Consider the following 12,041-nt stretch of genomic DNA (forward strand, 5'->3'; position numbering starts at 1 on the left):
TTTATCGCAAGTATACGAATCGTGAGCGAGTATAGGATATTAAGAGTTGATCCCACAAGGAAGATTACAATTACCGGCACTAGTAAAACTTCTCTATTATTTAGACTATCAATGTATTATAAGAAATGAAACCTACTGAAGTTATGCAAAATAACAAATAAAAGCTCCTTAAGTTATGGTATCCGTAACTACTCATGCAATTGCCATTTTTGGATCATTGAGTACTACTATCTAGGCTATTTACGGTGTAATTTCCTTAAACATGTGAAACCTACTTTCGTAGTGAATCAACTATACTCATAACTAATCCATACCTATTCTCATGGTTATGAAATTAGCTACAAATTCATTTCTTCAATGAAATTACATGAAATTAATCACAAAATCACATAGGTGCCCCTCTACTCTCGTGAGTGTACTCCCTATGTTTAGCACTTCTTGAACCAGTGTTAAATCTCAATTTTCATTGCAAAACAACACCTTAGATAATCACAATTAATGGTACCAGATTAATCATGATTTAAAGAGCCAAAGTGCTAAATAACTTTCTCAAATCATAGCAATCAAATAACCAAATAATAAACACTAACAATCATAGAAAGTTCAACCAAACCCAAGGCATAAACTTTAAAGAAACATATTAAACACAAAATCCAGAACTTGCATATTAACTAAACTTGGAATCAAGTATATAAGATAAAGAATTGGAAAGGAATGTAACCCTTGTCACATGAGTTCATCTCTTTGCCTTTTTCATCCTCCAATCTTCTCCATCTAGCTAATAAACAAAAAGGATGAAATAACTAGCTAAACTAATCTATACTAAGAAAAATGGAAGAACTACATTTCTGCAGACTCCAAACTTCTCTCGTATGTCTCTCTATTCTCCTCAATCTTGCAAATTTTAGCTATATAAAGATGAAAAAAGTCAAGAAAATGAGGCCTACACCACCCTTTTAGAACTGCAAAGTAGTTCTCACATGTCTGGCATTGCATGTGTCTTGTTGGAGGTGAAAATAAGTTTTCCGCATAAAGAGCAGTCTTCTCTGACCACAATCTGGCCAGAAATCCGGCCACAAATCTGACCAAGTTTCGGCCGGATTGCTACAGTGACATTTTGGTGCATTTTTGTTCAATTTCGGCCAAGTTCCGGCTGGATTGCTACAGTGACATTTTGGTGCACTTTTGTTCAATTTCCAGCTCTGCTCCGATTTTGTGTCAACTTCAACTGAACTTTTCTCAATGATAAAAGCTGATTTAGCTCTTGACCAAAACATAAAACTTGTAGACCTTTGAGCTAGCTTTCCAATGCATCAAGAATCACCTCATTTGGATCTGTGTAGGCTGAGAAATGATCGAAATACCCTTGACTGTTCACTGCCCTGTTTCAGCTTCGACCAATAGAAATTAGCTACTGTAATTCAGCTTTTTGACCTGAAAAACCTTCAAACTGTATTCAGATGTCTTCACCAAAGTTATAGATCTATCTCTTATCTTCAAATTGGTTTAAGAATCATATCAATCTGATCATTGTAGCTCAAGTTATAGCCGAAATATGAAAATGTGTCAAAACTGTCAAAATGCACAAAATCCAAGTAAAAAGTGATAAAAACCTCATTTAATCACTTAAAAGCATTTTTCAGTAATTATAGCCAAAATGATTCATTTTCTTCCAATAATATAATCAAAGTGACTAAAAATAATATAAAATGTCATACAATTATTACGTAAATTAGTCACTTATCACCAATATGTAGTCAAAATAAAATCACAATTAGTAACATATGAACCCCATACCTCTAATTGCTGAGTTTTAAACATTGACTACTAGCTAGACCAATACTTTATCGAATTTCCTAAAGCACTATAGTTTCATTTCCTTTCCCAGGAATTGAGTAGGCATTAATCTGCATCCTGTAATAATTGTCTTTATATACTCTTTTTCTCTCTTTTATGAAGGTTAATCAAGAAAATACAGAAACCAAGTTGCAAAATATTCTGAGCAAAGCAGCAACGGTGACCAAAACAGTTATAATAACTACAGTAAATGCAGCATGGACAGCACCAAATTCAATCTTTGATCTCTTTCTTGAGGGTTTCAGAAGTGGGAATCAAGCACAAGCTCTGTTGAATCATTTAGTTGTTGGAGCCATGGACTAAAAAGCATATTCTCGTTGCTTGGAGTTACATCAGCATTGTATTGCACTAACCACAGAGGGGGTTGATTTTTCTGGTAAGGCAAATTTTATGAGCGAAGATTATCTAAAGATTGTATGGAGAAAGCTTGAGTTTCAACGCACTGTTCTTGAGATGGGATACATCATCATTTTTCACGGTAATATCTTAGATTTACCTTTGTTTTTATTGAATTAAATGAGTTCACCAAGTAGAAATCTTTTGTGAGCTGTGAAATTTGGAAATGATGCAGTAATTAGGCGTAAATAATATCAGATATATTTCTCCATTTGGATTAACCGTTTTTGAAGGTGTTTTTAAAATATTTTACTATAACAGTGTATATGAAAAACTTTTACTATGAATATTTTTTTAAATATTTGATATATTGTATGGATGAAATATTTTTTGAGATGTTTTTATTTGTGTATTACTGTAACATTGTATTTGAGAAACTTGTTTTTGAAAAATAGGTTAATCCAAACGGATCTGCTGGGATATAGAAGAATAATTATCATTGATACTTGTTTGTGTCACACTTTATTAGTTATGGTTTATGGTATACATAGTTTAAAATAAATTATAGTAAATTTGTCCAAGGTTGATGACTTTGCAACATGTTAATTACCTTATTTCCCTTCAATTTGATATTGGTTTGTTGTACAAAATCCTTATTTTGAAAATGGTAAGGGATTAAGATAAACAAATATGGGAGATTTTACATAAGAAACTTTGGGGACAAGCAATTATTTTGGTCAAAATTTTATGGATCAATTTAATACACAGACTAAACATTGGGGGACCAAAATTGCATTTATTAATAAAATATATTAATTAAGATTACAAATAAAATGAAGGTTATGAATGATTTACTTTGAAATGGAGCCTCATTGGATCTACCCAATAATTTTCCGCTCCATGAGTGTCCCCATTTTTAACCAAACTTCGGGGAGGAAATTATCATTAGACAAAACTTAAGGTTGGATGGTTCTTTTCCCTTACACATTAGAATAACCAGTACAACTATAATTTAATTTGTCGTAATTAATATTTTTAGTTATATTAGTAAAGCATCATTTTCCTTTTTTTGTAGTGGAATTTGGAAAACTAAAAGGTAAATGCTAAAGAAATAATATAAAGATGTAAACTTTAGAATCATGAATGAAAATGTTTATGCATGTTTCTCTAATGATTAATAAATGTGAAACCAAAATAGTATTTACATGTCAACTACCAAGTGAGTTGATGCTTTATTAATCTTCAAAGTACAATTAGATGTACATTGCCTGTGTACACCCAAATTTAACTATCAACGGGGCTTCGCGTATGCTTCCAGCAAGGCTTTGTGCAGGTGCAAGTGCAGACAGATTCGCTGGTTCTAGTGGGTATACTACAACGGAGGTTCCAGTGTCCATGGCTCATTCGAAGAGAGGTACACCAAATTTGGCAGCTAGTCGCGGATCGCATTGTTTTAGGGAAGCCAACAAAGTGGCTGACATCTTAGCTAATGTAGGTATCTTGCATCTGCAGGATCATATAAGGGTGTATCACCAACTCTGCTCTCTCCCACAGCTAGCAAGGGGGGAAGTTAGGTTGAATATGCTAGGCTTTCCTTCTATTAGGCTTATCAAAGGATCGTCGTGATGACCGGTCCTGGTCTCCGCTTGTAAGCTTCTGATTGGGTAATAAAACCAAAAAAAAAAAAAAACTATCAATGTATGTATTATACATTCGACTATGATAATGTATGTAATATCAGTGTACATAAGATTAACTTTTAAATATACTATAGCTTTTCAAAAGCCATGCAAAAATTAAATTTGACACATTAATGTCTAAATTTCTTTCTTCTTTCTGTTTCAAACTCAGGATGCTGATATACTGTGGTTTTGAGATCCATTTCGAAGATTTTATTCAGATGCAGATTTCCAAATTGCATGCGATCAATTTGGGTTCAACTCTACTGACTTGAACAACTCACCAAATAGCGGCTTCATCTATGTTATATCAAATAACATGACAATCCAATTTTATAAGTTTTGGTGCAAATCCAGAGAAGCATATCCATCGATCCATGATCAGGATGTGCTTAATAAGATCAAATTTGATCCTTTTATCAGTAAGATTGGGTTGAAAATCAGATTTCTGGACACAGCTTATTTTGGAGGAATATGTGAGCCAAGTAAGGACCTTAATGCAGTTTGCACAATACATGCAAACTGTTGTACTAAATTAGATGGTAAAATCCATGCCTTGAAAGTGATGATTGATGACTGGAGAAAATACATGGCAAAGCCAAAGAATCATACAAAGCCCCAGCCTTGGACAATGCCAACATCTTGTTGGGGATAAACTCCATTTGATTGTGCTAAAACATTGATTTGTAATTCCAAAAAAAAAATTAATGTATTTTCATATATCCTTTATTTTTATCTCCTTAAATTCCAATTGATAATATTATTGCAAGAAATGAATCACCAATTAATTAACATGGACTGCCCCCAACCAGAAACTCGACTGATAACCACATGCGGTAGTATTCTGTAGGTCATTAGTTTGAACCCTACCGTGGTATTGCCCTTGCATCCTTGGGCAGGGCTCTGCAAGTTAGGAGGTGGATTATTCTGGCAATGTTGGGATACCACCTTCTCTTAAAAAAAAAAGTAAATAAAAAATTAATTAACGTGGACTGTTAGTGTTGTATTTGCCAAACAATAAAAAAAAATATACAGTTCTAATTTTGTGACAAAGATTTAAGGATTTACTAATGCTATATGAGCAGCACAACTTTAGAAGAAATTACATAGAAACTACAAATACAGACTACATGAGTGGTACAACTTTACTAATGGGTTAAAAACAAAAAAGCCCCTTGTGGTGTATGTATTATACAAAAAAGTCCTCCGTGATTTTAAAACATACAAAACGACACCTCGTGTTTTAAACTAAATTGTAAATTAATAGAATTCGTTAAATTTAATGGAATTCGGTAAATTTAACGGAATCCGGTAAACTTAAAGGAATCCGATAAATTTAACGGCTGAAACCGTCATTTTCGTTAAGTTTAACGAATTCTGTTAGTTTATAATTTAGTACAAAACATAAGGTGTTATTTTGTATATTTTGAAACCACAAGAGGCTTTTCTATATATTAGGTATACCACAGTGGGCTCTTTTGTTTTTAACCCTTTGATTTATGTTCCCTGCTTCCTTCTCTATCTCTTCCTCGTCATCATCATCGTCATCAAACTCTAAAATTTTAGAGTAAGCCAAATGCACAATTATTGCCGAACTCCAAAAACTTAGGATCAAATTTTCCATTATGAACAAAATTGCATAAGTGAAGATATAATCACTAAATATATGCACACATGAGTTCTTTTTAAATTGCGGGTCTAATTGCATTTATAAGAGACAAAAAAGGATGAGACAAATACTGGTTTGTCTCTTTTCTTTAGCATAACCTCTGCAAGTCTCTTGGAGGAAATTTAGAGTGGAAGACCAAGGATTGACAGAAGAAGGTGAAGCCAAGCGGCTGAGATAGATGAGAAGAAGGTAATAACTATAGTAATTGGTGATAGGATAACTTAAAAGGAGGAATTGGTGATAAGATAGGACTTTTCCTTTGGAATAACCATATACTGCGGAATTGGTGATATGATAGGACTTTAGGTGAAGGGAAGATAGGTGAAAGGTGTATTAGGAATCACAAAAAAGGGAAGAAACAGTATTATATTATATATAGTAATAGATTTTGATGCATTAATGCATTATCAAATTTTTTATTATTCAAAATGAAGGTATAAAACCATATAAGGTATGAATATAGAATGAAAGAGTCTAAAATAACGTTTTAAATTTAAATATTGAGCAAATATTCAAGTGATATAAAAAGTTTGTCCTTTACTTCTTGCTTTTGGTTTACATTTTTGGTTAATAACTTGTAAAATTTGGCCAAAAAGTTGTATTTTATCAAAAAGCCAAATGTTTATTCTTGAACGACTTTTTTGGAAATGTACTTGCGTGTATTCATCGTCTCACTACCTCAAGCAAAAATATTCACAATGTTCCACCAATCTAGTTATATTAGTAGCTCATTCCAACTAAGCTACTATTTTGCCACATCTCTAATTAATCATCATAACTCCATCTAAAAACGTCCATAACTCTATCTAAAGAAACACATTTAATTATTGTTAGTTTTGTCCTCATCTCTCTCGTGCCTACCATCTAGTTCTTAACTAAAATAAAATAGCCAGTACTTCTTGTTAGTCTTGTCATCATCTCCATCAGCATCTACTCGTCATCTCCATCAGCACCTCCAAAACTAGCTCCGAAAATGACTGCGAGTGGTATGACAAGAGCTACTAGTACTCAAATACCACCCTGCAAGGGGATGCCCAAACCAAATCCTAAAAAATAAGAACACCCCAGTGGCCCCACATAATGAAATGAGAATCCTAAATACCCTAAAGTTTGTAGGGTGCTCAATAAAATATTGGATGGCCTGAACAATCAAAGCCACCAATAAAAACAAGCCTCTACGCCAAGATAGTCCTTCCAAAACATGAGGCACTATCAAAAGTTCAAGATAAAAATAAAATACAAATTCAAAATACAAATTAAATACAAGTCATTATAGATGCAACTCATGAAGTAGTATACAAGTCATTACAGATGCAGCTCATGAAGCAAGACATCCTAAAAATTACAAAAATCTAATATGGTGCACATTTTTTTTTCTAATATGGTGCAAGAAAAGGTGATCAAAGAAGAATACATTGAATCTCACTTTTACTCGAACACTTTGCTCACTTAAAAGTTGCTAAGAGCACATGAATTAGAAATTAATATCCACAACAATTCGATAATCTGACAGACAATCTTGACAAGCATATTAACTACAAGATGCTAGCATACTGACTAATGACAGTAATTTGGAGGACCTTTAATTTACTATAACTATCATAAACCCTCTATTAGAAACCCAACTTTTTTGATTAACAATTAGATGAAACCATAAACTTTTGAAAAATATAAAAGAGAATATCATTAAGGCAATATTAAAAAAATGTTGGATCATCATAACCAAAATTCCATCAGCGATGCTTTCTTTCAAAAGTCTTGCTATCTTATTGAAAAAGATACCTCAACCAACAATTGAAAACAAAAAACCAATGAAAACCAGAATAGAAGGCTTCATTCAACCAAAACAAAGTTGGTGAAATTAATTACTTTGGTTCTTATATCCAATTTGATAAGCATGTAAAAGTTATCTAATTTTGGTTTTTTTGAAGAGAACAAACAATCATTGGTTTTCAGCGATCCAATTATGAGAAAGAAGTGAACAAGTGCAACTGAACAGGTCATAGAACTCAATCACATAGAAGACTAGGCAGACCAAAAGAAGAAATCAAATACATGCTAAATTTTTACTTTGAACTTGCGGCTTCATACAAACAAATAGAAACTACTGCTGAACAGGAAACCTAAGAGAATTGCGACGAAATGACCTGAGTACCAGAGCACAAATATTAGTGTTAGAAAGAAACAGTGGGATATTTAGAGTAAGAGGAAACAACTTTGGGGGATAGATGGATCATTGTTGGAGACATGAATGATATTATAACTAATGATATTTTTTTTGGGGGGATAGTGGGATATTTTTTTTGTTGATTATATTAACAAAGTTGATGTAGACTATACATTAATGTCAGTGATTAGGGATGTTCTGAAAAGGTTTAAATTTCCCATTAACATGCAGCTATATTTTAAACTCCCAAATGACACACATAGGCTCATTGATAGTAATAACATAGTGCTTGAAATGTTTGGTATGTATAGGGATTAGTCTCGAATTGTTATATTTGTTGGCGATATAGCCATGGCTCCTTTTAATCCTGGTATGTGGCTAGATGGTAGTGATTATGCTAATGTTGAAGTACATAATATTGAAATTGATAACCTAGAAATTGATCATCTTCAAAATGATGATGTTGATGATGGGCATTCTAGTAGTGACTCTAATAGCACATATATTGCTGAGAGTGAAAAATCTACTGATTATGGCTCTAACCTCAAGTATTTCTTAGATGGTGACACTTTTAGTGATGGATATGGAGATGCATGTGAGGATGAAGATTATGTTAATTTTTCTACTATTAATCTAGGAGAGTATGTTGCATATGCTGAGTTGATTAGTGATGAATATAAGAGTTGTATGGCTGCTACGAAACAAAAAGAAAGTTTTAGAAGATTATTATATTGGTGACAATAAAGTTTTAGAAGTTGTGGCAAATTCTTCTAATGAGGAAGAAGAAATTTAGTTTCCTAAATTTAATGAAGAGAAAGAAAAGAAAAATCCTGACATGTTTGTTGGACGTGTGTTTCCCTCAGTGGCTATATATAGAAAAGCTACAAGGATGTACTCTATCTTGAAAGGATTTGAGCTTAACTTTATAAGAAATGATCCTGATAGAGTTACGGCTACAGTATGATTTTCTGTAAAAATGGCAAATGTCTTTCTGAGGCATGGGGTTTGATAGGCTGACCTTTGGCCCCGGAGACAGCACAAAATGAGGGTGATGATGGCTGCAAGATATAGAAATTGAGAGTGTATACATTATTGTGGTTAGATATATGACATATATGCAAATTTTGGATTTTGAATTTCAAATTTAGATTATGTGTCATGCATATAATAATGATAAGAGTGTGTACACTATCAATGTATAAAAGATTAATCCAAAACTTTTACATATAAAGCCATATTAAATAAAGTTTACTAAGAAAAGTGTGCTATACTAAAGAAAATATGTAAAAGCATATAATTAATTGAGGCCTAATTCATAGCATTTATCCTCTACCCTGATCAATAATTTGAATAGAAAGTGATGTTTGTATGGTTGGTCGTTTAATTGTACACTTCAACTATAAGTACCATGGGCATTAAATATATTTCTCTCTGTGGCATTATTTAGATTTCTATTTTTTACCCTTGATTAGTATATGCATTCTCAAAAACTAAAAGATGCTTTTCAAATTGTGTCATGTCTAATTATAAAGGAAGAAAATAGATACCATGATGCATTCTTTTCTTACACATCACATCCAATTTACAAAACAAAGTTAAGTTGGCTCATCTCACTCATATCTTTGTATATTCATCATCAAAATTATGCAATCTCGTTGTGAACAATCACAAATTCATTCATTATCAAAGATGTAATTGTTGTTACTTTCTTTGTTTCATGTTTTTGTTTGCTGCAATTTATACTTTAATTTTAAAGCCATTAATAATTTTTTTTGTGGTAAATTTTCACCGTAATCTAGTATGCTCATCTTAGTTTTACATGAGTGCTGCAATTTTTTCATAAAAGTTATCTTTGTTATGTTATCAAAATTTATGTATGCTTTTTAATGTTGGTAGGTTTTGGTTTGTTGAATACATTAGATTTGCCCTTGGTTTTATTTATTCTCCTCTGATGGGAAAGTTTTATTGACAATTTTTAACAAACAATAAATCCTGAAGTCTTTTAGCTAATGACCAAACAGTTATAAATTAAAAAAAAAAGAAAAATCTTGAAATGACAAAACACTTAAAAGTGGTTTTTGTTATTGATATACATGTCAGGAGTAGCTTAACATAAATAAGTTTTCATCCAACATACCTATTGATGGGCCTAAAAAAATAAATCTTGAAATTTTATGAATTTTTAGAGGCTATTCTCTAAATTAGCTTATCATCTCATATATACCCATCTTGGAATATTTATCAAAAAGAAACATCTCATATATACATAAGGCCTATATAAGGTAGGAATGATCATATTAAGACCAGAAATTGTCAAAATAACCAAAAAGGAAAAGAGGATGCATGAAATGCACATGCATATGTAGGGGTGACAATTTCTGACAAGACCCGAAAATACGACACGAATCTAACATGAAATTAATGGGTTTGGGTTGAAGCTTTGGAGGTTCGGGTCAGAATCGGGTCGAACCCGATGAACCCGAAAAGAAAACAAGTCAATTTCGGGTCAACCCATGGTGACCTGATATGGCCCGATATGACCCGTTTACAAATTAAAAATAATTTAACAAACATAAAAATTATTTTATCTAACTAAACTAAATCATTCTTTTTTTTCAAAGGCATTAATTACTTAATCCTAAATGAATTTATTTACCTTGTATGAAGTTAAAATTATTATATTTGGACAAATAATATAATTCGTTTTAATTTATTTTATATTTGGTTTGGAATAAAACACTTTTACAGTGTTTAATTTATTTTGGATTTGATTTTAAATTTTTATTACTTGATGATGTTATTAATTTTGTGAGAAATTGATTTTATTAGAATTTACAGTGATAAATTAATAAATTAAAATTAATTTTCGGGTCATTTCAGGTCGACCCGCCAACCCAAAATTTTCGGGTTCGTGTTAGATATACTGACCCGTTACGGGTTGACGGGTCGGGTTCGGGTCAACAGATTTTTTGGCGGAACCTGATTGGACCCGAATTGCCACCCCTGTGCATATGCTCCTTAGTCAGTCTGCTTGTTGCAAACACATTAGATGTTAATCAGATAATTATTAAGGAGACAATGTACTTTCTATGTCAAGAGATGTAACAGAACTTTCACTTTCTTAAAGTAGTTGTCATATGGGAAGAGACTATTATCATCTAGATGAATTTTAGGAAAATAACTTTCATTGGTCAAGGGAGAAACAAATAGATTTCTTACAAACGAATCGAAGTAATAAATCTTTGGCTGTCTGCTTTAGGATTTAAACCTAGTTGTGATAATACAATTGCTTTCTTGACTCTTTCAAACTCTGTAAAAAAATTAGCACCATACAAAAGTAAAACTTTTAGAGCTTGCACTTTGACAATATTACCTCAACCTTAGACTTTGACTCTATAATGAAAGGACATGCATGATTAAGTTCCCATTGTATTCTAAATCAGAAAAGATTGAGAAACAGCAACCCAAAAATTGTTAGAGATAAAACATCACTATACATGCTCTTATTTAAGGCTGAAAATCAAGTATTACATTGGGGTCATAAGGTATAGCTAAAAAGGTTTTTGAATCTATCATTAAAACGATAGCCATCCCATTAAGAGACATCTTAACACCACTAGTTTCAACATACAATATGGTCAAGTATCCCTACAAATTCAATTGCACATAACTAAACCTTTAAGTACCTTCCTAAAATTATTCGAAATGTTTACGTAATTAACATTGAGCAACAACAAAATCCTTTCGCCAGTGGCTGCCCTTCCAGTTCAAAATTTTAACAATTCCTGTGACAGGGAACCAATTGCAACCTCTATCTATGAGACAGCAGCAACCTAACAATACCGTAAGACCAATTCGTTAAACAATACCGCATTTTCGTCATTTTTGGATATTTGACCATCCGATAAATTCTTTATTTTTTCGTCATTTTCGTCAATACTTGACCGTGTAATTTAACGATTGATAGAGGTTATTTGACCATTATTGTTAAAAAAATTGTTAATAATGATTTAATAATTTATCATTTAATAATTTATACGGTCAAGATTTGTAATAATTTAACAAATGTTAAACAATTGTTTAACAATTTATTCAATTTATTACAATAATCCGAAAAGATTTGTCAAGATTTGTTAAACAATTGTTAACAAATGATAGATTTTAACAATGATTTAACAATTATTAAATGATAGATTTTAATTTAACAATTGACCGTATACTTGACCAATGTTAAATGATTTTTTTGTCATTTTCGTCAATACTTGACCGTTACAAATCTATCATTTTCGTCATTTTCGTGAATACGGTCAAGAATAAATTCCGATACAATACG

General features: G+C 32.0%; 1 pseudogene; it reads left to right on the forward strand.

The window, feature by feature from the left end:
- The first annotated feature begins 1,953 nt into the window (after positions 1 to 1,953).
- On the forward strand, positions 1,954 to 4,527 carry LOC113704423 (uncharacterized protein At4g15970-like; annotated as a pseudogene).
- Positions 4,528 to 12,041: the final 7,514 nt, after the last annotated feature.

Source organism: Coffea arabica, chromosome 8e (assembly GCF_036785885.1).
Source record: "Coffea arabica cultivar ET-39 chromosome 8e, Coffea Arabica ET-39 HiFi, whole genome shotgun sequence".
In the NCBI taxonomy this organism is placed as follows: Eukaryota; Viridiplantae; Streptophyta; class Magnoliopsida; order Gentianales; family Rubiaceae; genus Coffea; species Coffea arabica.